Consider the following 26566-nt stretch of genomic DNA (forward strand, 5'->3'; position numbering starts at 1 on the left):
AGAAATAAAAGTGCAGACTTTGTTCTAAGTGGGGAGATAAGCCAAACATATAAGATGCAAAGGGCCTTTGGAGACCAGCAACAGGGTTAATTTGCAGGTTGAGTTGTTAATGAGGAAGGCCAGTGCAATGTTAGCAATCATTGTTCACCTCGAATGTCTGAAGGAGGTGACGACATGAAGATATCTGGTCATACAAGAGTTATAAGAAAGTACTGAGGGTGTAGAAGGACTCTGATGGTATTGGATATTTGGCAAAGTCATGGCAAATTGAATACAGTGTTCGAAAGTGAATCGCCACTTTCCTCGTTGGATGAATGGAAGGGTTGACTATTTTGTAAATGGAGAGAAAATACAAAAATATGAGGTGTAAAGGGACTTGGAAGTCAATGCGCAGGATTCGCTTGCAGGTTTAGTCTGTGAAGAGAAAGGCAAATGCAGTGTTCGCATTCATTTCACGAGGTTTGAAATGTGAAGCCAGGGATGTAATATTGAGATTTATGAAGCAGTACTAAGGCTTCACTTGGAGTATTGAGAGCAGATTTGGGTCCGTTCTGTCGGTACGAATATGCTGAAGCTGGAGATGTTTCAATGGAAGTGCAGGAAAATGATTCTAGGATGAATGGCTTGTCGTATGAATAGCGTTTGGTGGTTCGGGGAATGTATTGATGATATCAGAAGAATCAGGGGTATCTTAGAGTGATGCAAGACCACGAGAGAGTGGATGTAGAGAGGATGTTTTCTGTGGTGGGAGGGTCTACGTCCAGAAGACAGAGTCTCAGAAAGTAGGGCCGTGCTTTTCGAACATATTTGAGGCGGAATTTCTTCAGCCGGAGAGTGGTGAATTTGTGAAATTCATTGCCACAGGCAGTGGATGAGACCAGGATTTTTTAATTATATTTTACACAGCGGTTGATCAATCGTTGATTTGTCAGGGCATGAATGATACGGTGAGACGGCAGTGAGAAACATTGGATCAGCCATGATGAAATGCCGGAGCAGACTTGATGGGCAAAATCACCGAATTGTGCTCCTATATATTACGGTCTTATAGATACGTTTAAAGGAGTTGATTTCTAACTTTTATTACCAAGTTATTACAGCACATGAGTACCTCTCATTAATTGACATCAAAGCCGTCAGCATTACTGAAGTGAAATGACCAAACCCGACCAGATCACCTCATATTCCTGACTGGTAAGTACAAAGGTAGCTTGGGTACATCGCCATTCTCGGTACGGACATAATACTGTGAGGGTAGATCATCCAAACCATTCTACAATTATTATATTGAGCTGACCGACCGATGCTGACACTCAGAGATAATAAATTACTCAAAAATGCAATAACACAGATGCCAAAGTTGCAATTCTCGGATTTTACATGCATTTATTTTTATTAATTATTTATGTTTTGACACCACGTGGAGATTTTATCAACAGTGCTATTACTGAAAAAAATCGAATTCCAGTTCAAATGCTCAGATACCTTGGAATCAGCTACAGACAAAAAATCAATAATATTCCAGTCAATAATCTTTCCGTGAAGATAACAATAATGTAATCCCTGTTGCTTTGTCCCCGCAATCGGTTGTATCGTGAGATGCAGACACAGCGGTTGCTTGTAGCTCAGATCAAATACTCTGCCAAATAATTGTTTTGAATTTGCAAGAAAGATTAATTTTATTTGCAAATCTCCCTCGTTGCTACAAATACGTACTTCACTCAACTTTTCAGCTCCTCCCTGAATTTTCTGTGCGTCAGTTCATAGATACACGTGTTGGTGCAGGTACTCAGACACGATAACATGTAACTACATTCCTGAAGAATATAGGTCGGTTTACTGAAAGAACTGTCTGTGTAGATATAGCTTTCGATTTGCCAGTTCACAGAATATATGACAAAGGGCATCCAAAGTAATCTAAAATTGGCTGACAGAACGAACAACAGGATTATTGACTTTCTCCGGTTTGCTACCTCTGGATCATTATGATTTTCGCTGCTTTTTCGAAGTAGTTGGCGAACTCTGTTTGTCGCTATAATTCGTTTCACGGTTAAAACATTGAAGAGCAGAATTAAACAGATTGGTAATAACGGTACTGCGATGCTGTCAAACACCTGGTAAGCTCTCCACAGGGGTGAGGTGAAATATTCAGCTACGGGGACACAACGCCTTTGATCCACTGCAAAATAAAATGGAATGGCCTGGGCACAACTCGCTGCACTCACTGTGGCTAACACCACGGTCGCTGTTCCCTCGGTGCAATATCGGTTCCGCAGCTTCTCACAGCAGATGGCGACGCAGCGGTCGAAAGTGAAAGCAACCGTGAACCAAACGGAACAGCCCCAGCATGCGAGACCCAGGACATGAAGCGGAGAACACACCGCATTTCCGAGCAAAATACTAGCAAACATATAGAGAATATTTACCTTCTGAAATATAATAATAACGATTAGTACCATCGGATCAGCTGCTGCCATGGACACCAGGTAGAGAGTGATGCATTTGGACAGACCGCAATTCCCGCGGGACAGGATCAGAATCGCCGTTAAATTAACTGAAATAAGTTAAGAAAAATCAGTTATTATCAGTGCAGAATGATTAGTGTAAATTTATAGCGTAGTTTGAATGGTAGTCAATCGGGCCGTTGTGTGGTGCCTCTGCCAGGGTAACAGTCCACCTGCGCTGACCGATTTGGTATGCGAATGGCCCAATCCAGCTTATTCTAGGTTATAATGCACCGTTTATATCTCGCCAGGTCAATGTCCTTAAAAAACATCAGCAAGAAAGCTGGATGCTGACAGCAAAGCGCCCTCAGGCGCCTCTGTTAAATTGTACAACCCGGCCTGATACCAAACCCGTGTTGGGAAGGTTATCAAGGGTTGTCACGAATCTGATGGCGCCTTGCCAAGAACAGCATAGGTATTGGAGAGATTTTAAAGAGATTTTCTGTATTTTCAAAGGTATTGGATGCTGTGGTCAAATCAAAACGTACAAAAGAGCTGGATGAACTCAGCAGGTCGGGCAACATCCGAGCAGTCAACGTTTCGGGCCGAGACCCTTCGTCAGGACTAAAGAAGGAGCGGGCAGGGGCCCTACAAAGAAGGTGGGGGAGGGAGGAAAAGCCAGGTGAAAAACCAATCAGAGGGAAGATCAAGGGGTGGGGGAGGGGAAGCAGGGAGGGGATATGCAGGAGAGGTGAAGAAGGAATCTAAGGGGAAAGAACTATGGGTAGAAGAAGAACAATTGAAAAAGGAACACTGGCTGGGACGACGGCAGGGCAGCGATGGCGGGAACTTCTGGAAGCAATTCGGAAGGCACGGGATAAATACATCACAAAAGAGGAAGAGTTTTGCAGGAATGTCAATGCCAGCATAAAAGGCTAAGAGAGGGGATGTAATTGAGAAGAAATGTGGGAAGTTAAACAACTGGGAAGCTTTTGAAAACTAAAAGTCATTAAGAAGGTAAAGATGGAATACGAATTTAAGCTAGACAGAGATATAAAAGAGGACACCAAGCATTTCTTCAGATACAAAACGTGTAAAAGGGAGGAGAGAGTGAATTTCGGGCCGTGGGTAAACAATGATGGAGACTTAGTAATGGGGGCAAACGAAATGGCGGAGTGAATCGGTATTTTAGGAGTATGGGGCAAAAAAATTGGCAGATGGTGTAGAGTGTCGGGAAGTGTATGGAAGAAGAAATGAAAGGGTTAACTATTTAATAAATGGAAGGAAAATGCATAAAAACGGAGTTGTAACGGACCTGGAAGTCGTTGTGTCGATTCCCCAAAGGTTAATTTGCAGTTCGAGTCTGTGCTGAGGAAGGCAAATGGCGATGCTCACACTCATTTTATCAGGCCGAGAATATAAATCCAAGAATGTAATGGTGAGAATTTCACTACCGGTGAAGCTTCACTTGGAGTATCGTGAGATGATTTCGGCCCCTAATCTTGGAAAGGATCTGTTGAGACCGGTGAGCGTTTAAAGGAGGTTCGCGGTAATGGTTCCAGGTTTGAACGGCCTGTCATATGAAGAATGTCTGTTGCCTCTGGGCTTGCATTCGCTGGAATTACTTCTGATTCAGTGGATTACTCCAGGATTGTCCCGGAGTAACTTCCTTTATAACCGCAACATAACATTCCAATTCGTGTTAATAGTACTTTTATTTATGAAGCCCAACGTGCCAAAAGCTCTCTTCATGACTCTACCTGGAAGTACGGGACTATATTCCCAGATCCGTCTGTTCTCCACGGACCACAATCCCCTACCAGTCACTGAATAATTCCTACCTGGTTATTCCTGGCAAAGTGTAACACCTCACAATGGTCCACATTATATGCCAGCTGCAAAATCTTCAGCCCCTTTATCCAGCTCCTACAGTATCCACTGACGTCGCACTCTGCTGTCTGACTGGGAACACTCTCAAGTTTATCAGTCGCAATTTTTTTCTTCGGCAGTTTGAACGGGGCACGACTGCGAAAGCGCGTGAAAGTCGTCCCGTGAGGCAGCGACAGAATTTAAAAAGCGAGCAGATTAAGGCAGCGGATTAACCTAGACGTACAAAAAAACTGGATGAACTCAGCAGGTCGGGCAGCATCCGTTGAAATGAGCAGTCAGCATTTCGTCCGAGACCCTTCGTCAGGACGAAAGAAAGAGGGGGCAGGGGCCCTATAAAGAAGGTGGGGGGAGGGTGGAAAACTAATCAGAGGAAAGATCAAGGGGTGGGGGAGGGGAAGCAGGGAGGGGATAGGCAGGAGAGATGAAGAAGGAATCAGACGGTAGATGAGATGTTGTTCCTCCAATCGGGTCTCGCCGATGTAGAGGAGGCCGCACCGGATGCAATAGATTACCCCAACAGACTCACAAGCAAGACCCGACGCAGACTTGGGGACCGCTTCGTCGAGCACCTACGCACCTACGGAGCATCCGCCACAACAGACAGGATCTCCCGGTTGCCACCCACTTCAACTCTGCTTCACATTCCCATTCGGATATGTCCATACATGGCCTGCTCTACTGCCGTGATGAGGCCAAACTTCTGTTGGAGGAACAACATCTCATATACCGTCTGGGTAGTCTCCAGCCCCTTGGTATGAACATCGAATTCTCCAACTTCCGGTAATTCCCTCCCTCTCCCTTCCCCCATCCCACTTTCACTCTGCCTCCTCTTCTAGCTGCCTATCACCTCTCTCATGATTCAGCCTTCTTCTACTACCCATAGTGCCTTCCCCTCAGATTCCTCCTTCACCTCTCCTGCCTATCCCCTCCCCACCCCTTGATATTCCCTCTGATTGAATTTCCACACTGCCCCACCTTCTTTATAGGGCCCTTACCCCCTCCTTCTTTACTCCTGACGACGGGTTTCACCCCGAAACGTTGACTGCTTCTTTCAATGGATGCTGCCCGACCGGCTGAGTTCATCCAGCTTGTTTGTACGTCTTGATTTGACCACAGCATCTGCAGAGTACTTTGTGCTTACTTAGCGGATTCACCTAACTCGGTTTGTCAGGAGCTGCAGCTGGATGAACTTCGGATCATTCTTGAGGCAGAGGCAGAAATAAACAGGAGTTTCAGGGAGATAGTCACTCCTAGGAGTCAGGAGACAGGTAGTTGGGTGACTGTCAGGAGAGAGAAGGGGAATAGACAGAATCAGCAGAGCACCCCTGTGGCCGTTCCCATCAATGATAAGTATACTGTTTTGGATACTGTTGGTGGGGACGACCTACCAGCGACAAGTTGCAGTGGTTGTGTCTCTGGCACCGAAACTGGACCCTCAGGTCAGATGGGAAAGAGGGAAAAGAGGAGAGCAGTTGTGATAGGGGATTTGATAGTTAGGGGGACAGATAGGAGGTTCTGTGGAAGAGATCGAGAATCCCGGAAGGTCTGTTGCCTCCATGTAGCGACCAATGAAGTTGATAGGAAGAAGGAGGAGTTCCTGCAAAGAAAATTTAGGGAGGTAGGTGCAAAGTTGAAGAACAGGACCTCCAGCGTTGCAATCTCATGATTGTTACCCCTGCCACGTGTTAGTGAGGCTAGAAATAGGAACACAATGCAGCTAAATACGTGGCTAAGGTGTTGGTGCAGAAGGGAGGGCTTCATGTTTCTGGACAATTGGGCCTTTTTCCAGGGAAGGCGGGACATGTTCCGATGGGACGGGTTGCACCTGAACTGGAGGGGGACTAACATCCTTGCGGGAAGGTGTGCTAGTGCTGCTCCGGGGGGTTTAAACTACATTTGAAGTGGGAGGGGAACCAGAGTGTTAGAGCAGATAGTGAGGTGGAGGTGGATAAAGGTCATGGGAGAGCTGAGAGTATAGTGCATGGATTAAAGTCAGATCTAACATATAAAGAGGCTTTGAGGAAAGATAAGCAGAATAAAGGGCATAAAGGTAGTAAGGTAGAAGGGCTAAAGTGCGTGTACTTCAATGCAAGAAGCATCAGGAACAAAGGTGATGAACTGAGAGCTTGGATACATACATGGAATTATGATGTAGAGGCCATTGCAGAGACTTGGCTGGCACCAGGGAAGGAATGGATTCTGAATATTCCTGGATTTCAGTGCTTTAAAAGGGATGGGGGTTGGAGGGGTGGAGGGCTGGCATTACTGATCAGGGATACTGTTACAGCTACAGAAAGGGTGGGTAATGTATCAGGATTTTGAGTCAGTATGGGTAGACGTCAGGAACAGGAAGGGAGCAGCTACTCTGTTGGGAATATTCTACAGGCCCCCTGGTAGCAGCAGAGATACCGAGGAGCAGATTGGGAGGCAGATATTGGAAAGGTGCAAAAATAACAGGGTTGTTATCATGGGTAACTTTAACTTCCCTAATATTCATTGGTACCTGATTAGGTCCAATGGTTTAGACGGTGCAGAGTTTGTTAAGTGCGTCCAGGAAGGATTTCTGTCACAGTATGTTGACAGGCCGAACAGGAGGAATGGCATACTAGATATTAGATAACGTATTAGATAACGAACCGGGTCAGGTAACAGATCACTCAGTGGGTTAGCATCTGGGGGACAGTGACCACCGCTCCCTGGCCTTTAACATTATCATGGAAATGGATAGAATCAGAAAGGACAGGATTTTTTTTAATTGGGGAAGGGCAAATTATGAGGTTATAAGGGTAGAACTTGTGGTTGTGAATTGGGATGATGTTTTTGCAGGAAAATGTACTATGGACATGTGGTCAATGATTTGGGATCTCTTGCAGGATGTAAGGGATAAATTTGTCCCTGTGAGGAAGATAAAGTAACCATGGGTGACAGGTGAGGTGGAGAATCTAGTCAGATGGAAGAAGGCAGTGAGGTTCAGGAAGCAAGGATAAGATGAGTCTATTGAGAAATATAGGGTAGCAAGAAAGGAGCTTAATTAGGGGCTGAGGAGAGCAAGACGTGGGCAGGAGAAGGCCTTGGCGAGTAGGGTAAAGGACAACCCCAAAGCATTCTTCAATTATGTGAAGAACAAAAGGATGACAGGAGTGAAGGTAGGACCAATTAGAGATAAAGGTGGGAAGATGTGCTTGGTGGTTGTGGAAGTGAGCGAGGTCCTCAATTAATACTTCTCTTCAGTATTCACCAATGACAGCGAACTTGATGACGGTGAGGGCAATATGAGTGAGGTTGATGTTCTGGAGCATGTTGATATTAAGGGAGAAGAGGTGTTGGAGTTGTTAAAATACATTAGGACGGGTAAGTCCGTGGGGCGTGACGGAATATTCCCCAGGCTGCTCCACTAGGCGAGGGAAGAGATTGCTGAGCCTCTGGCTAGGATCCTATGTCCTTGTTGTCCACGGGAATGGTACTGGACATTTGACGGGAGGTGAATGTTGTCCCTTTGTACAAAGAAGGTAGTAGGGATAGTCCAGGTAATTATAGACCAGTGAGCCTTATGACTGTGGTGGGAACTCTGTTGGAAAAGATTCTTAGAGATAGGATCTATGGGCATTTAGAGAATCATGGTCTGATCAGGGACAGTCAGCATGGCTTTGTGAAGGGCAGAACGTGTCTAACAAGCCTGATCGAGTTCTTTGAGGAGGTGACCAGCAAATAGATGAGGGTAGTGCAGTGGATGTGATATACTTGGATTTTAGTAAGGCATTTGACAAGATTCCACACCGTAGGCTTATTCAGAAAGTCAGAAGACATGGGATCCAGGGAAGTTTGGCCAGGTGGATTCAGAATTGACTTGCCTGCAGAAGGCAGAGGGTCGTGGTGGAGGGAGTACATTTGGATTGGAGGGTTGTGACTAGTGGTGTCCCACAAGGATCGGTTCTGAGACCTCTACTTTTCGTGATTCTTATTAACAACCTGGATGTGGGGGTAGAAGGGTGGGTTGGTAAGTTTGCAGATGAAACAAAGGTTGGTGGTATAGAGGATTGTTGAAGATTGCAGAGAGACTTTGATATGATGCAGAAGTGGATTACTTCATGAGCGGAGCTCGTTGGGTCTGGTATCCAGAAGGAAATGGAGACATCGGTGGCTTTCCCGGTGGGAGGTGGAGGTGTATATGGACAGGGTATCCACAGTGAAAATAAGCTGACCGGGGCAGCGAACTCTAAATCATTGAGAAGCCTGTGTCTGTGTGCAGATTTTTGCCTTTATGTGACTGGGAAATTCAATTTGTTGCAGACAGAGTGAATATAATTGCAAAGTGGACTCCCGGTCTGGATTGGATGTAGAGGAGGCCGCACTGGGAGCATCAGTTACAGTAGATCAACCTGACAGACTCGCAGGTGAAGTGTTGCCTCACCTGGAAGGACTGTTTGTGATCCAGAATGGAGCTGACGGAGGAAGTAAATGGGATTGCCTAGAACTTCCCTTGTTGGCAAGGAATATTACAGGAAGGAGATTAATGGGGGGGGGGTGGGGTGTAAAGATATGAAGGTAGGAAGTGGTTTAGTCAAGATAACTGTGTAAATCCGGAGGTTATAAGAAAAGTCAGCTGGTGTGAAAGTTTTGTGAGCCTTGCCACCTGCCACGGTCAGTGTCTTTCTTGGGTCAGCTGCCACCTGAATGTGCGAGGGTGGATGGTGGAGGGTTTACAGGGATGCCGAGTGAAAGGACTCTCTCCAGTGTGAACTCGCTGATGTTTGTTCAGTTGAGATGACCAATTGAATTCCTTCCCACAGTCTGAGCATTTGAATAGTTTCTCCTCAGTGTGAATTCACTGATGAACTTTCAAGTCAGATGACCAAATGAATTGCTTTCCACAGGATGAGCAGGTTTCTCCCCAGTGTGAACTAACTGATGTGTCAGTAGGTGAGATGTTCGAGTGAACCTCTTCCCACATTCGGAGCTGGTAAATGGCCTCTCCCCGCGATGGAGTCATTGATGAACTTTCAAGTCAGATGACCGTGCAAATTCCTTCCCACAGTCTGAGCAGGTGAATGGCCTCTCCCCAGTGTGAACAAAATGGTGACTCGGTAGCTGATTTGACCGAATGAATCCCTTTCCAAATTCGGAGCATGTGAATGGCCTGTTCCAGGTGTGAACTAACTTGTGAGTCAGTACGTGAGATGACCGAGTGTATCCCTCCCCACAGTCTGAGCAGCTGAATGGCCTCTCCCCAGTGTGAACTCGCTGGTGTCGTTGTAGTGTTGAAAAGTTAGTGAATCCCTTCCTACAGTCTGAACAGATAAACGGCATCTTCTCAGTGTGAACTCGCTGGTGTTCATTCAGTTGAGATGACTGCGTGAACCCTTTTCCACATTCAGAACAGGTGACTGGCTTCTCCCCGGTGTGAACTCGCTGATGTCACTGTGCTGTGGTTGAGTGTGTGAATGCCTTCCCACCGTCCTTCTCACCATCTGAGCTAGTAAATTTTTGGATATATCTTTAGATTCAATTGCAGAATGAATTGCTTCTCACAGTCAGAACAGGTGGAGCATCTCACTACGGTGTGAACTTGCTGATGTATCTTCAGGCTGGATTACTGAGTAGTTCCCCTCCCACACACAGAGCAGGTGAATGTCAGACATTTGAATCGCTTGTAGAATCAATGCAGTTGAAGAACTGATCTCCAGTGAACAAATGCTGGTATGTTCTCAACACCCTGGTTCCAGTGAATAACACTGAGTTACAACAGAAAACTTCATTTCAGACACAAAGTACATTTCCAGTTTGGATGAGATATTTCTTCATCTCCAAGGATCGGCAACAGATGTGTTGTTGTTGCAAAGAAAATATATGCTCACTCCTTAAATATCCATTCAGAGACAGCGAAACTGTCGTGAGATTCCCCTGCACAAGTGTTCTGAAATTTTAAACCTGTAAAAATATTTGCAAAAGATATCAGTGGGTGAAGGACAATATTTCAGGTGAGACTTTAGTCTCTCGTGAGCTCTGGCATCACAATGTTAGGAAGTCCATCTCCAGTTGGAGCCGAAGGGTTTGTAATGTACTGTAGATTTCCATGTATATCTATGAACTCCTCATCTTCTAACTGGGCAGGGATCAGGCATCCTAACTGACCAGAAAATATTCTGACTGTATTCCTGTCTGTATGAGAATGAGCTATTTCTGCCTTCAATCAACCTGTGACTTCACTCAATTTGTCTCTGTCCTTTGGTATTATTTTAAGTTTTGGTCATGTTCCACAACACTACAAAGAGCCTTTGTTGTTACATCTCTGATCCTGGAGATTTTCTAATTCCTACCGAGCTGATTGACAGTGATGAACCCATCGATGGCAATGCCAATGAATATGAAGAGGAGGGCTGTAGTTATTCAGGTGTGGCACTTTTGTGATGTGAAAGCCACAAGTCACTTGTCATCGAGAACAAAGGTGTTTCATATCCTTATTTACTTAGAGAGAACTAAAGCTGACGGAAGGTTTTATTTCCATACAGCACTAAATGACATTTTCACTAACTGCAAGGTAGATTCTTCATCGAGATTAACTGGGAACTATATTTTTGTTCCGACTTCTGAATCCTCGGATTTACACAGCTGGAGCTCGGCAGTATTTGGGAGATACATCCGCTCCCTCCATTTGTTCCGCCCGAATGGGGACAAGGCTGGCATTTACACCCATGGCTGCCTCTTTACCCAGAATGCCCGACGAACCAGAAACCGATCGACTCGCGGTACAAAGATCCAGTGATGCGCATGCGCCGTAGGGCTGGCTGCAGCTGCAGCGCTCATCAGCTGAAAGGTCCCTGGGGCCGAGTACAGATTGTGGGGCTGAGAAAGAGGGAAAGCATCGGGGCTGCCCCGGGGTGTAGGGACAGTGTAGCCGAAGCACAAAGTAATTATACTTCAGTCGCGTTTCAAACACCGGCGATTAAAGTCCCGCCCAGAGCCGCAGCCGACTTGTGGCCGATCCTTCTGAGCCTCTTGTCTACTGAGATCACGCGCGATATCCGGGATCAGACCTCCACGCATGCGCATTTGATCCCGAGTGGGGAATTCGTTACGGTAGCAACATTTAAAAACTCACTTAGAAATAAAATGTAGAACTATAATAATGTACCAATTTGCAATAATATAGAAAATAAAGGAAATAATAAAGCAGAAACTATCGTACTATGTGTGTTCACATGTCGCACAAATATGAATTGCTGTCCGGACGAAGTGTCTCGGCCCGAAACGTCGAAAGTGCTTCTCCCTGTAGATGCTGCCCGGCCTGCTGTGTTCCACCAGCATTTTGTGTGTGTTATTTTTTGAATTTCCAGCATCTGCAAATTTCCTCTTGTTTGCTCCCTGGACTGCTGTGTTCCACCGGCATTTTGTGTGGGTTGTTGTTTGAATTTCCAGCATCTGCAGATTTCCCTGTAGATGCTGCCTGACCTGCTGTGTTCCACCGGCATTTTGTGTGGGTTGTTGTTTGAATTTCCAGCATCTGCAGATTTACCTGTAGATGCTGCCTGGCCTGCTGTGTTCCACCAGCATTTTGTGTGTGTTGTTGCTTGAATTTCCAGCATCTGCAGATTTCCTCGTGTATGAATTGTTGTATACGCTTATTCTGAACGATGCTTGTGACAGTGTAGTCTGCTCAAAAACATGCTCCGTTACTGATTCAGTTGGTCACACAGAGGATGTACCAGATAGTCCATAATGGAGAACAGTATTCTCCGGCACTAACTCCGGCTTGTAGCTACGGATGGATCTCGCCTTTTTGATGAGTTTATTTAGTCTTTTTCCATCACCAGCACCGATGCTGCTCTCCCAACGTAAAGCCGCCAGGAAGACTGCAGACTCTGCAACAGACTGGTTAAAGATCTCCATCATCCTGCTGCACACATTCAAGGATCACGGCTTCCTTAGAAAATGGAGTCTGCTCATCGCCTTCTTGTAAACAGCCTTGGTCTTGGTTTTCCAGCCAAGTCTGTTGTTGAGGTGAACACCCAGGTATTTGTACTCCTCCACCTCCGTCACTTCTTCTCCCTGAATGTATACAGGACTTGTCACCGTCCTCTTCCTCCAAAATCAATCACCATCTCCCTGGTTTTGGCCACACTCAGGAGCAGGTGATTCCTCCCACAGGCGTGTCCATCTCAGATACACCCAACTATCGCAGAGTCATTGAGAACTTCTGCAAGAGACGAGAGTCAGAGTTACAGAGTCTGAGGTGTACAGTGTGAACAGAAGCGGAGACAGGACGGTCCCTTGTGGGACTCCATTGCCAGTCACCTCCACCTCAGGCAGAGAACCACCCAGCTTTACAAACTCGGGTCTATGTCAGGTAATCAGTAATCTGGGAGATAGTGGAATGTTCTACGCCCGTCCTTTGCAGATTCTCGCTCAGAAGAAGCGGCTGAATTGTAATGAAGGCACCAGAGAAATCAAAAAGTGTGGTGCTCACTCTGCCAGCAGCATCATCCGGGTGAGAGTGAGCTCTCTGACGATGACGTCATCCACTCCCACAAGAGGCTGCTTGGCCAACTGCAGAGGGGCCAATGAAGATCCCAAACGCGGTCCAAGGTCGGTCAGCACCAGCCTCTCCAGCACCTTCATCCCATGAGATGTTGGAGCAATTGGCCTGCGGTCATCAGGTCGTGGTGCTCTGGTGTTCTTGGGGACAGGAACCAATCAGGAAGTCTTCCACAGCACCGGTATCTATTCCTGACTCAGACTCAGACTGTAAATGTGCTGCAAAGTACCAGACAGCCGGCTCGTACGGCCCTTCAGTATCCCGGGGCCGATACCGTCCACTGCACAGGCCGACACACCAGTGTATGCTCTGAAAACAGGGGCAGAACACAAGGCGTTTCCCAAAGCAGCAGAAAAGCAAAAAAAATTAGGGTGTCATTAAGATGGCGCCAAGTGGCTGCCTCTTCGAGATTATCTGCGAAAACAGCTTAATCCCTCTCTTTAATATCTCTTTTCCCTTTTCAGGGTGGCTCGGGTTTATCGAGGTCGATTTTACAGGATGAGTTCCCGTTTCTGGAGCTCGTCGGCCAACTGATTTTTGACATTCTCCAGGTGTGGCTGGGAAGTTGGCGCTTCCGGGGTGCGGACCTGTGGATTTTGCTGCTGCGGATGTATGGAAAATTGTCCCGGGAGACTGTAATATCGTGACAATGACTGTCTGTTTCCCCTTCGCTGTGAAAATGGGTGATATCTCTCTGTGCCCTAATCGTGAGAGAGAGAGACTTTGACATGTCGAGCTGTCGGGTAAACAAGAGTTTTTGTTGACTGCAGAAGTTCTCTTTTCCATAGATGCCGCCTGACCTGCTGAGATCCTCCAGCATTCTGTGTGTGTTGCTATGGTTTTTCTCTGGTGTTTCCTGTTGCTTGGTGGTGGGGGGCGCTGACATTCTGTGTGTGTTGCTATGGTTTCTCTCTCTGGTGTTTCCTGTTGCTTGGTGGTGGTGGGCACTGACATTGTGTGTGTGTTGCTATGGTCTCTCTCTGGTGTTTCCTGTTGCTTGGTGGTGGGGGCGCTGACATTCTGTGTGTGTTGCTATGGTTTTTCTCTGGTGTTTCCTGTTGCTTGGTGGTGGGGGGCGCTGACATTCTGTGTGTGTTGCTATGGTTTTTCTCTGGTGTTTCCTGTTGCTTGGTGGTGGGGGGCGCTGACATTCTCTGTGTGTTGCTATGGTTTTTCTCTGGTGTTTCCTGTTGCTTGGTGGTGGGGGGCGCTGACATTCTCTGTGTGTTGCTATGGTCTCTCTCTGTTGTTTCCTGTTGCTTGGTGTTGGGGTGCTCTGACATTCTGTGTGTGTTGCTATGGTCTCTCTCTGGTGTTTCCTGTTGCTTGGTGGTGGGGGGCACTGACATTCTGTGTGTGTTGCTATGGTCTCTCTCTGGTGTTTCCTGTTGCTTGGTGGTGGTGGGCGCTGACATTGTGTGTGTGTGTGTGTTGCTATGGTCTCTCTCTGGTGTTTCCTGTTGATTGGTGGTGGGGGGCTCTGACATTCTGTGTGTGTTGCTATGGTCACTCTCTCTGGTGTTTCCTGTTGCTTGGTGGTGGTGGGGGGCGCTGACATTCTGTGTGTGTTGCTATGGTTTCTCTCTGGTGGGTGCTGACATTCTGTGTGTGTTGCTATGGTGTCTCTCTGGTGTTTGCTGTTGCTTGGTGGTGGTAGGCGCTGACATTCTGTGTGTGTTGCTATGGTCTCTCTCTGGTGTTTCCTGTTGCTTGGTGGTGGGGGGCGCTGACATTCTGTGTGTGTTGCTATGGTGTCTCTCTGGTGTTTGCTGTTGCTTGGTGGTGGTGGTGGGCGCTGACATTCTGTGTGTGTTGCTATGGTTTCTCTCTGGTGCTTGCTGTTGCTTGGTGTTGGTGGTGGGCGCTGATATTCTGTGTGTGTTGCTATGGTCTCTCTCTGGTGTTTCCTGTTGCTTGGTGTTGGGGGGCTCTGACATTCTGTGTGTGTTGCTATGGTCTCTCTCTGGTGTTTCCTGTTGCTTGGTGGTGGGGGGCGCTGACATTCTGTGTGTGTTGCTATGGTCTCTCTCTGTTGTTTCCTGTTGATTGGTGGTGGTGGTAGGTGCTGACATTCTGTGTGTGTTGCTATGGTTTCTGGTGTTTCCTGTTGCTTGGTGGTGGGGGGCGCTGACATTCTGTGTGTGTTGCTATGGTCACTCTCTCTGGTGTTTGCTGTTGCTTGGTGGTGGGGGGCGCTGACATTCTGTGTGTGTTGCTATGGTTTTTCTCTGGTGTTTGCTGTTGCTTGGTGGTGGGGGCGCTGACATTCTGTGTGTGTTGCTATGGTCTCTCTCTGGTGTTTCCTGTTGCTTGGTGTTGGGGGGCTCTGACATTCTGTGTGTGTTGCTATGGTCTCTCTCTGTTGTTTCCTGTTGCTTGGTGTTGGGGGGCGCTGACATTCTGTGTGTGTTGCTATGGTTTCTCTCTGGTGTTTCCTGTTGCTTGGTGGTTTCCTGAAGGGAAAACCTTGCCTGACAAATCTGTTGGAATTTGTTGAGGAAATAACAAGCAAGATGGACAACGTAGTATCGGTGGATGCTGTGAATTTCGATTTTCAGAAGGTCTTTGACAAGGTGAGGCTGCTAAAGAAGATAAGAGTGCAGGTATTATACTGGATACTAGCATGGATAAAGCGTTGTCTGATTGGCAGCAAAGAGTGGGAATAAAGGGAGCCTTTCCTGGTTGCCTGCAGTGACTAGTGGTGTTCCACAGGGGTCAGGGTTGGGTCCACATGTTCTGTCAATGATTTGAATGATGGATTTAATGCCTCAGTGGCAATGTCTATGGAGAATGTGATGGTAGGTGGAGGGGCAGGTAGTGTTGAGGAAGCAGGGGAGCTACAGATGGAATTAGGTCAAAGCAGTGGCACATGGAACACAGTGTCGAAAAGCATTTGATCGCACTTTGGTAGAAGGAGTAATAGTGTCGTCTATTTTTCTAGTCAGTGACAAAATCCATGGTGCAAAAAGAATTGTATGTCCTTGTGCAGGATTCCCAAAAGGTGAACTTGCAGGTTGAATCAGAGGTGAGGAAGGCCAATGCATTGTGAGCATTCGTTTCGAGAGGACGAGAATCTAAAAGCAGGTATGTATTGCTGAGGACTGTTAAGCCACTGGTGATGCCTCACTTGGAGTATTGTAAGAGGTTTTGGTCTCATCATATGGGGAGGGATGTGCTGACATTGGGGAGGGTTCAAAGGAGGTTCACAAAACTGATTTGGACATGAAAGATATGAAGAGTGTCTGAAGGCACCAGGCCTGTATTCACTGGAATTTGGAAGAACAAGGAGGTGCTGATTGAATCCTACTGAATAGTAAAAGGCCTAAAGTGGATGTAGAGAACACATTTGTAGTGTGGCAGCCTATGAACAGAGGAGACAGCCTCAGGCTACATCCACACTACACTGGATAAATCCATAACCAAAGCTTTCTCTCTTCATTTTTACCCCCCAAACACACTAAAATGGTGTTTTCGTCCCCCGAAACCGGAACTTTTCAGAAACGCTTTCCAGGGTGGGCATTTTTGAACAGACGGCAACGAGACTGAAGCCAGAAGAGTTAGAAATGTACTCACCAAATACTTTGACCCATAACTTACTGAATAAATAAGTATACTGACTTGGCCCTGTTTTCTGTCCTTGCTCGTATGAAGGTGGTTTACCTATTTATGCAAGTACTTCTCTGACAATAGATGTGTAACAGCCGAATGTAACATTGTATGGAAATACAAGATAATACTGATGCAGACATGTTTTATACATTTAACAAGGGCCTTTATTAATGCAGAGAGTTTGTCAGTTTTACAATGTTTGTCGTCAGCCGGGTCATACTGTCCGTGAAGTCCCTGTCGGTTGCCTCTATAAGCCTGACCTGCTGCGTTCCACCAGCATTTTGTGTATAAAATGATGGAATTCACTCTGCAATTTGAGAAGGAAAAGCTTCTGCTCATCTAACTTATTATCTAATGGAGCAGCAGATGATGGGCTGAAAGGTCTGTCTCTGGAGGTTTGTGTCTGTACCAGACTCTAATGGACAGTAGCAGCCCCGCGATGGGCAGACATGTCCTGTCATGTCTGTGACTGGCTCTAATAGGGCAGGAAATTCAGGGTGATGGGCCGAATGTCTGTTCCTGTGCTGTTGTGTCTGTGATTATCTCAAATGGGGCAGGAAATTCAGGGTGATGGGCCGAATGTCTGTTCCTGTGCTGTTGTGTCTGTTATTGACCCTAATGGTACAGGAAATTCAGGGTGATGGGCCGAACGTGTGTTCCTGTGAAGTTTGTCTGTGACAGACTCTAATGGGACAGGAAATTAGGGGTGATGGGCCGAACGTGTGTTCCTGTGAAGTTTGTCTGTGACTGACTTGAATGGCAGTGGAAAGGTAGGAAGCTTGGCCAAAGGGGTTTTCCTGTGCTGTTGTGCCTGTGAATGACCTAATGGGACAGGAAATTCAGGGTGATGGGCCGAACGTGTGTTCCTGTGCTGTTGTTTCTGTGACTGACTCTAATGGGACTGGAAATTCAGGGTGATGGGCCAAACGTGTGTTCCTGTGCCGTTGTTTCTGAGACTGACTCTAATGGAACAGGAAATTCAGGGTGATGGGCCGAACATGTGTTCCTGTGCTGTTGTTTCTGAGACTGACTCTAATGGGACTGGAAATTCAGGGTGATGAGCTGAACGTGTGTTCATGTGCTGTTGTGACTGTGACTGACCTAATGGGACAGGAAATTCAGGGTGATGGGCCGAACGTGTGTTCCTGTGCTGTTGTGCAAGTCCTATTCTATTCAACCAGGAAAAATGACATGAAATTACGAAGCAACATTTTCTTTTAAGCTTTGAACCAGGCCACTCACCACCTTCATTCTTTGCATTTGAGATATCTGTACATAAAAGTAGCAAAGATACCCAAACTTTAAACTATCAATCACCCAACACGGCCATGAGCATTTCCCAAATATCACATATCATTCAATAATAACCAGGGTTGGACTTTGCCCAAAGTATTCTTACTGCAGAACCAAAACGGGCCATTCAATCACCAGGTTTGCCTCGGTCAAAACACCATTAAATTAATTTGAGATAAGCTGCAGGGAATGGGAGAGAAAAAAATCAGCTGGAACCCCTTTCACCTTCTCTTAGCATACACATCAAACAAATAGACCCATGGTTTGCAATACTGCCATTGATTCAGATGTTGCTATGAAGACCAAAGCTCTGGTTCCGAAGTTTAGGTGACATGCGGGGAAATGTTCAAGCTTGATGGGCAGCCTCCTCCCACATCCTATGGGCTAATGGATCTTAAAACTGTTGAACCATATCGAACAAATGCTCACCAGCAGCTAGCATGTAGGTGACTGCAGTTACTGATGAATGTTTATATCTCAGCCTGTTACATTGCTAGAAATCCTTTGCACAAGCAAAGAGAACAAAGATACAAAACGGACCACTGACTCAAGACCCATTCAGCTTTTCATTATTGCCAACATGTTATTGTTTGCCTTGGGCTTGAGTATAGTTCTAAATGTCTGAAATGTTGTGAATAAGGCATAACAATACCCAATTTTTATTCTATTGCACAATAAAAGTGAAAAGATTTACATTCTTATACCTCAGTCATCAAGTAACAGATTCGCTGGCTTGATGTCCCTGTGTGTAATTCCTGCTATGAAGATATTCATGGAAGTAGGAAAAGACAGATACAAATCAGGTATTTTGAATTTACATCTTTTCCTAAATCTCCAAACCCACAAAATATCAATTATACAAATGCAACAGATTTGTGGCCAAATTAGTAACACTAATAAGTCAGATACAATTGCTGGACAATTGGTTCAGAGAATATTTTGTGACAATCTGGGTGCACACTGGAATTCCAATGCCTATATGAAAGTTGAGTATTCAGGCTTGCCTAGAGGAATGATGAAACTTCTACAGATGTTCATAGGCTGTGATGTACTTTGGGAGGTTATCCATCCAGGAACAGCATTTTTCTGTCAAAGGGAATTAAGGTGAGCTCCAAAATTTATCTCAGTTGAAAATTGGGACAAAGCATTGTTAATCTCCTTACTGCCGGTTATAGTGCTAATTCAATTCTGGCAGACAAAGCTCTTCGAGAGCAAACATGGGCAGGTAAATACCACAATCCATCTCGGGAAAACTGCTGCTGCACATCATAAACACTCAGTTAAAACAAAAGAAAAATGATTAGGAGCACTTACCGCTCCTGCTGTCAGCTGCTGGAAAAACCTATGAGCATCTGCTTCAGGCATCGCCACATCAGGCTCTGTGGGAAGGCAGATCAAACCAACGGTATCAGTTTGCAAATCATGAGCACTGTCTGAAATTCTGTCATTTTACATCACTCCCAATTCCCAGGCCTCATTTCACCCAGGTGCCCGAGTAGATGGATTCTCCAACTCACCCTCTTTAGACCGTAGACCAAAAACATAGGACAACTGAAGCAGCTCACACAGTGAACTTTAAAGCCTGTCCTATTTTGTTCCCATAACATCTGGAAACGTATTATGTACAACTTCAGATTTTCCATTTCTCCCATAATTTAGATTTTTGGGTGCTCTGTAGGGAGAATGTCTGGGAGTGGATGCAGCTTTTTCAACCTCAGGACACAATGGTGCAATTACTAAAGAACCCACACAAGTATATCTGTAAAAGCGATAGCAACAGTATAACCAAAATTATTAAAATTAGCTAATCCGTATACAAAATATCTTTAACCCTTTCCCCCCTCACTCCATTTCAAACCCTAAGTTTAGCCACAGATCCTACCTATTCTAACAAAGAGCTGTTCTTCACTGCAATACTCCAGAACAAGTATTGGATAGGAGACTCTCGACGATGCCTGTAAAAGCGGACAATGTGTTCATGGTTCAACATCTTATTGATGCAGATTTCTTTCTTGATGTTATCAGGGCATCATGAGGATGTGTGGTGTCCACTTTCTTCACTGCCACTGCTTCCTTTGTTCGATTAATTGCCAATTGTACCCTACGATCAAATACAAAACAGTTATGTACATTGCAAAACTTCTGAATGCTCCATTGAGTTAAATGCATCAGAAACAGAGCATGAGCCAATTGGCTCTTCATCCCTGCTTCCCCATGCAATAAGATCATTACTGATCTGGTTTTGGCCTCTACACCACTTTGGAACTCTCTCTGCACCTGTAGATTTCCATGTGGTTCATATGCCTGCAATATATTGTATATTCTATGGCTCTACTACAACTCTTCAGTGGAGAATTCCAAAGGATCACAACCTGCAGAAAAAATTCCTCTTCATCTCCTGATCAATGGGAAACCAATTACTCAAACTATATCCCATTTTCTCGATATCCTCACTTGGAGAAACATCCTCTCAGCATCTTGTCTGACAACACCCTCAGAAACTTGCTTCAGTAAGATCACCTCTCATTCTTCCTTACTTGCTCATCCCTCGCCCCCACATGTGAATCCCTTGATCCAAGTACGTCCTTTCTTAAAGAGGAGATCTAAACTGTACACAGAACGGCGGGTGTTGTCTCACGAGCTCCCAAAATATCCTTACCCTTGTACTCCATAACCACTATGATAAAGGCCAACATTCCATTAGCCTTTCTACTTATTTGTTTAACCTACATACCAGTCTTGTGTGCTGCAGAGATTTAGTTTGCACTGCAACATTCTATCATCACCTGTCTATTTAACAATCAAGTTTTTCGTTCTTCCATCCAGAGCAGGCAGGCAATTTCATTTTTTGTTCTACATTATATTTCGAAGGCCACCTTCCTGTTCATTCACTTAACCTGTGCTCACTTTGCAGGCTCTTGTGTACTCTACATCACCAGAATTATCTTTATACTTTCAACAAACTTGAGAACATACATCCACTCTCCTCAGATTACAACCATTGCATCCACTATCTCTGATGCCACTTATTTGTAAAGGTACAACAAATTTGTCCTATACTTTTTCACTGATAAAAATAAAAGTTTCCCTCTTCCTACAGACCTTTGCTATTTATTATTATTTTCATTATTTAGAATTTGTACCTTCTCATTACCAATTTTACACTGAGCCTCAAAAACCAACATTACTTTTGGCTTCTTGCTTGTATTTCTGTAAAAACCCTGTCAATAGTTTTAATAATTTTCTCATATGTCCCACATTCTTTACAATTTTTGTGGCATACCTTGTAGTTTTAAACCTTCCCAGTCCTCTTGCCTGCCATCAATTGATTAATCCTCATTATAACGCACGTTATTTCAAAGTTATATCATCCTAATTTCCTTGGGAACTCTCCACAGATGGTGCACCCTTCTCATGGGGCATTTCTTTCTCCAAACTTTTGCTGCAAGTTAAGAAATACCTCCTGAAATGAGTGCTATTGCTGATCTACCAAAGTAGTTTTTAAGATTTATTTTTAATTCACATCAGCTAAGTGCATGACTCACTGGCCATATGCTCCTTCACCCAAAGTCTACACCAGATCCCAATCTTCCACAAATGGAACTGTCATCACCCTGAACGATCAGGAATGATGCTGAAAAAGGGAGCACATCATCACAAGCTGAAGTATTCTTCAGGTACACTTGAAGACTCACAAGAAGGACAGCCAGAGACCTTTCCTCCCAGTGCAGAAATGGCTAATATGAGAGGGCATAATTTTAAGGTGACTGGAGAAAAGTACAGGGGACATCAGGTGTAAGAATGCACAGAGAGTGGTGCATGGAACATACTGACAGGGTGGTGGCAGGGGCAGATACATTGGAGACATTAAAGGAATTTTTGGAGAGGCACATGGATTTTAGAAAAGTAGAGGGTGATTTAGTTGGGAGTGGTTGGGCCCAACATTGTGAGGCGAAGGACCTGTGCTGTGCTGTAGTGTTCTGTAAGGCTGTTTCTAGTTGTTGACTTTTCAGAATCCACACTTCATTACCAATGCCAGATTTTACTGCACATCCATCATTGTCCTGAACAACTGCACTTCTTCTGGTTCAGGATCTCTGCACTCCTGATGGGGATGGCCTTCCAGGATTTAGACCTTGCCACCACAATGATGGAGTGGCCATATCTTTTCAATTAAAATAAGTGCTGGGAATACTTGGCAGTTCAGTCAGCTTTCTGCAGAGAAACAGAGCAAGTGTGTCAGGTTAATGGCTCTTCATTAGAACTGATGAAAGATCACTGCCATGATTAAGAATCACATCACGTCTGAATCACTAATTGCTTCTTTCTCTACAGAATGCTACATTACCACCGAATCCTTTTCAGTATTTTATGCTTCTTTTCCCCAGATTTCCACCTTTTTTTCTCCTTGGAGATGTAGCACGTGATACAAGCCATAGGTTGGAGAATGTTGTTAAATGCTGGATGGACCTGCACACATTTAGGCAAATATGGAATATTCATAATTATTTCCAGTATTTGGCTTGTGGCATATAGCAGAAAGGCCTGGGAGTGTCAGGAGAGTAGTAGTCACTGCACATTCTCCCCTGATTATCACCGATTTCTTAATAGAACCGTCTGGTCAATAAGCTTTCATTACCAATGAAGTCCAGCCAGATGGTTAGATTATTTTCTGTCGAAATAATCCATTGACTGCAATGCCGTTATTTACCACATGCCAGCTCACACTTAAATATTGCCCCTCCCTTTCGTCCGACTCTACCCCATCCCTCTCCGCCCACCAACTCAACCACCCATCGTCCCCCATCAAACGGCCTCACTCCCCCATTTGCAACTCACTATGCGACGCCTTCCGTAAACGTCATCACGCTGACAATGACATCAGACGCTAGAGACGGGTGGAGTATTCATGCAAACAAGGTCCGCCTCTCTCATTTGGTTGGTGCAATTTCAGCTATTTTACATTATCAGCTATATCACAAACGAGGTTTCGCTACAAGGGAGAAAAAGACAATATATGCCAAAGTTTGAGAGAAATTACACCAAAGCTACATCAACACCTGAAGAGAAATAGTGTAGGTATGTGTCCTGTAGACAGTCGCTTTAACTTAATAGAGGGAAGCTGAGCATGATCCGAAAGGTCCGGAGAGTTATCGGTATCGCTTCTCGGCCTTTTGGCTAAGATCAAGTGTAGTATCTGTTCTTATCAGTTTAATATCTGATACGTCCCCTATCTGGGGACCATATATTAAATTGATTTTTGGAACAGGGAGATGGAATAGGGGCTTGCTCCGTCCACTCCACGCATCGACCCGGTATTGCAGTACTTCCGGGACCGGTGCACCTCCCCTCGGGGAGAATTATCAACAAACCAAAAATAGAAGTGAATGCTGAAGATATACCCGCCTGGGTAAACCAGCCTATACGGTTTAACTTATGCCTGATGAGGAAGATGTCAGTCTAGGCTCTGGGTTTTGAGGAATCTGATATCTTAGCGGATGAGACTGCTGCAGAGTCTGGTCATGACAGCCTGAATGCTTCGGTGCCTTTTCCCAGACGGCAGGATGAAGAAGAGTTTGTACGAGGGGTGCATGGTGCTGTTTACTTTGCGGATGCAGCGTGTGGTGTAAATGTCTGTAATGGCGGGAAGAGACACCCCGATGACCTCACTATCCACTGTAGGGTCTTGCGATCAGAGAACCAGGCACTCACGCAGCTGCTCTGAATACAACCCCTGTAGAATGTGATGGGGGTGGGGCGGGAGATAGACTTTCCTCAGCCTTCGCAGAAAGTAGAGATGCTGCTGCTGGGCTTTCTTTGCTATGGAGCTGGTGTTGAGAGACCAGGTGATTCTCCACCAGGCAAACACCAAGAAATTTGGTGCTCTGAACGATCTCAACGGTGTTCAGTGGAGAGTGGTCGTACCATACTCTCCTGAAGTCTCTTTTGTTCACATTCACAGACAGGTTGTTGGCTCTGCACCAGTCCGTTAGCCGCTGCACCTCCTCTCTCTAAGCTGACTCATCGTTCTTGCTGATGAGACCCACCACGGTCGTGTCATCGGCCACCTTGATGATGTGGTTCGAGCTGTGTGTTGCAGCACAGTTGTGGGTCAGCAGAGTGAACAGCGGTGGACTGAGCACACAGCCCTGGGGGCCCCGTGCTCAGTGTGATGGTGTTGGAGATGCTGCTTCCAATCCAGACCGACTGAGGTCTCCCAGTCACGAAGTCTAGGATCCAGTTGCAGCGGGAGGTGTTCAGGCCCAGCAGTTTCAGCTTTCCGATCAGGTGCTGAGAAATGATTGTGTTGAATGCTGAACTGAAGTCCATGAACAGCATTCAAACGTAGCTGATGGTTGAGCCTACTCGGGGAACTGCTATCTTAGATTGGGTGTTGTGTAATAACCCAAATTTTATTACGGAGGTTAATGTAAAGGAACCATCAGAAGGCAGTGATCATAATATGATTGAATTCCTACTGCAATTTGTGAGGGAGAAGCATAGGTCACATGTGTAGTATCGTAATGGAAAAATGGGAATAACAGAGGCATGAGAGAGGTGATTCCCCAGGTGGATTGGAGAAGGATACTGGTGGGGATGATGCCAGAGTAGGAACAGCTGACGTTTCTGGGAATAGTTCATAATGTACAGGATAGATATATCCCGCAGAAGTAGTTCTCAAACGGCAGGGCTAGGCTACCGTGGCTGTCAAAGGAAGTTAAGGACTGTATAAAAGCCAAGGGAAGTGCATATAAGGTAGCAAAAGTGAGTAGGAAGTTAGATAATTGAGTGGCTTTTAAAATCCAACAGGCAACTGAACAAAAAAGCTATATGAAGGGGAAAGGTGAAATATGAGAGCAAACTAGACAATAATATAAACCATTATAAAAATGCAAAAGGGAGGCGAGAGTTTATATTGGACCACTGGAAAATGATGCTCATGGGGTAGAAATGGGGAAAAGATGGCAGATGAACTTGATAGGTACTTTGCATCAGTCTTCACTGTGGAAGACACTAGCAGAGTGTCAGGGAGCAGGAGTGAATGTCATTGCGATTACAAAGGAAAACATGCAAGGCAAACTCAGGTTCTTAAAGTGGATAAGTCACCTGGACCAGATGGACTACATCCCAGAGTCCTGAGAGAGGTTGCTGAAGAGATAACAGATGCATTGGTCATGACCTGTCAAGAATCACTTGATCCTGGCATGGTCCTGGAGGACAGGAAGCTTGCAAATGTCACCCCACTCTTTGAGAAGGGAGAAAGGCAAAAGAAAGCAAATTATAGTCCAGTTAGCCTAACCTCAGTGGCTGGGAAAGTGTTGGAGTCTATTATAACAGATGAGGATTTGGGGTACCAGGAGACAATATAGGTGCAGAAGTAGGTGCAGACAATAGGTGCAGAAGTAGACCATTCGGCCCTTCGAGCCTGCACCGCCATTTTGAGAACATGGCTGATCATCTACTATCAATACCCGGTTCCTGCCTTGTCCCCATATCCCTTGATTCCCCTATCCATAAGTTACCTATCTAGCTCCTTCCTGAAAGCATCCGGAGAATTGGCCTCCACTACCTTCCGAGGCAGTGCATTCCAGACCCCCACAACTCTCTGAGAGAAGAAGTTTTTCCTTAACTCTTTCCTAAATGACCTACCCCTTATTCTCAAACCATGCCCTCTGGTACTGGACTCTCCCAGCATCTGGAACATATTTCCTGCCTCTATCTTGTTCAATCCCTTAATAATCTTATATGTTTCAATCAGATCCCCTCTCAATCTCCTTAATTCCAGCGTGTACAAGCCCAGTCTCTCTAACTTCTCTGCGTAAGACAGTCTGGACATCCCAAGAATTAACCTCGTGAATCTACACTGCACTTCCTCGACAGCCAGGATGTCCTTCCTTAACCCTGGAGACCAAAACTGTACACAATACTCCAGGTGTGGTCTCACCAGGGCCCTGTACAAATGCAAGAGGATTTCCTTGCTCTTGTACTCAATTCCCTTTGTAACAAAGGCCAACATTCCATTAGCCTTCTTCACTGCCTGCTGCACTTGCTCATTCACCTTTATCAGACTCATGATAAAATAAGTCAAAGCCAGCATAGCTTCTGTACAGGGAAATCTTGCCTGACAAAGGGTCAGGATATGCCGAGGAGGCAGGTGCACGGGGTTGAGTGAGAACCGGGATCAGCCGTGCTAGAACGGCGGAGCAGACTCGATGGGGCTGAATGGCCTAATTCCGCTCCTATGTCAGATGGTCTTATACTGCTGGTGCCTCACACAGTGACGATTCACACAAAATATTTATTACGTTTGGCCGCTATTTCTTTGTTCTATTACTAACTCTCCAGCATCATCTCTCAATATCAACTCTTCCCTCTCTTTTACTCTTTATATATCTGAAAAAAACTTTTGATACTTGATATTATTGGTTCAGTTATCTCAATTTTTCATCTTGTCTCCCATGTATGTTGTTTTCAGTTGTCTCCTGTTGGTTGTGTACAAGCTTTCCAATCCTCTAACTTCCCAGTGTTTTCTTGCTATATTATATGACCCGGCTTTTGTTTTTAATCAAAAACAGGAGAAAATCTGTGGATGCTGGAAATCCAAGCAACACCTACACAAAATGCTGGAGGAACCTAGGAGCCCAGGCAGCACATATGGGAAATAGTAAACATTTGACATTTCGGGCCGAGACCCTTCATCAGGACTGGGAAAAAAAAGATGAGATGTCAGAGGAAGAAGTGTGGGGGTGAAAGGGGTGGAAGAATTGGTAGGTGATAGGTGAAACTGGGAGAGGGG

The 26566-nt window shown here is 45.5% G+C and overlaps 1 long non-coding RNA gene and 1 other non-coding gene across 2 annotated transcripts; one reads left to right on the forward strand and one right to left on the reverse strand.

Annotated features, from left to right (window-relative positions):
- Positions 1-1965: 1965 nt before the first annotated feature.
- On the reverse strand, positions 1966-19785 carry LOC140732872 (uncharacterized). Its single transcript, XR_012100172.1, has 3 exons — positions 19652-19785; positions 19084-19148; positions 1966-2554 (listed from the first exon to the last, which is right to left on the reverse strand). It is a non-coding gene; the product is annotated as an uncharacterized lncRNA (long non-coding RNA).
- A 3142-nt stretch (positions 19786-22927) lies between these two features.
- Positions 22928-23118, forward strand: LOC140733815 (U2 spliceosomal RNA). Its single transcript, XR_012100374.1, has one exon. It is a non-coding gene; the product is annotated as a U2 spliceosomal RNA (small nuclear RNA).
- Positions 23119-26566: the final 3448 nt, after the last annotated feature.

Source organism: Hemitrygon akajei, chromosome 9, assembly GCF_048418815.1.
Source record: "Hemitrygon akajei chromosome 9, sHemAka1.3, whole genome shotgun sequence".
In the NCBI taxonomy this organism is placed as follows: Eukaryota; Metazoa; Chordata; class Chondrichthyes; order Myliobatiformes; family Dasyatidae; genus Hemitrygon; species Hemitrygon akajei.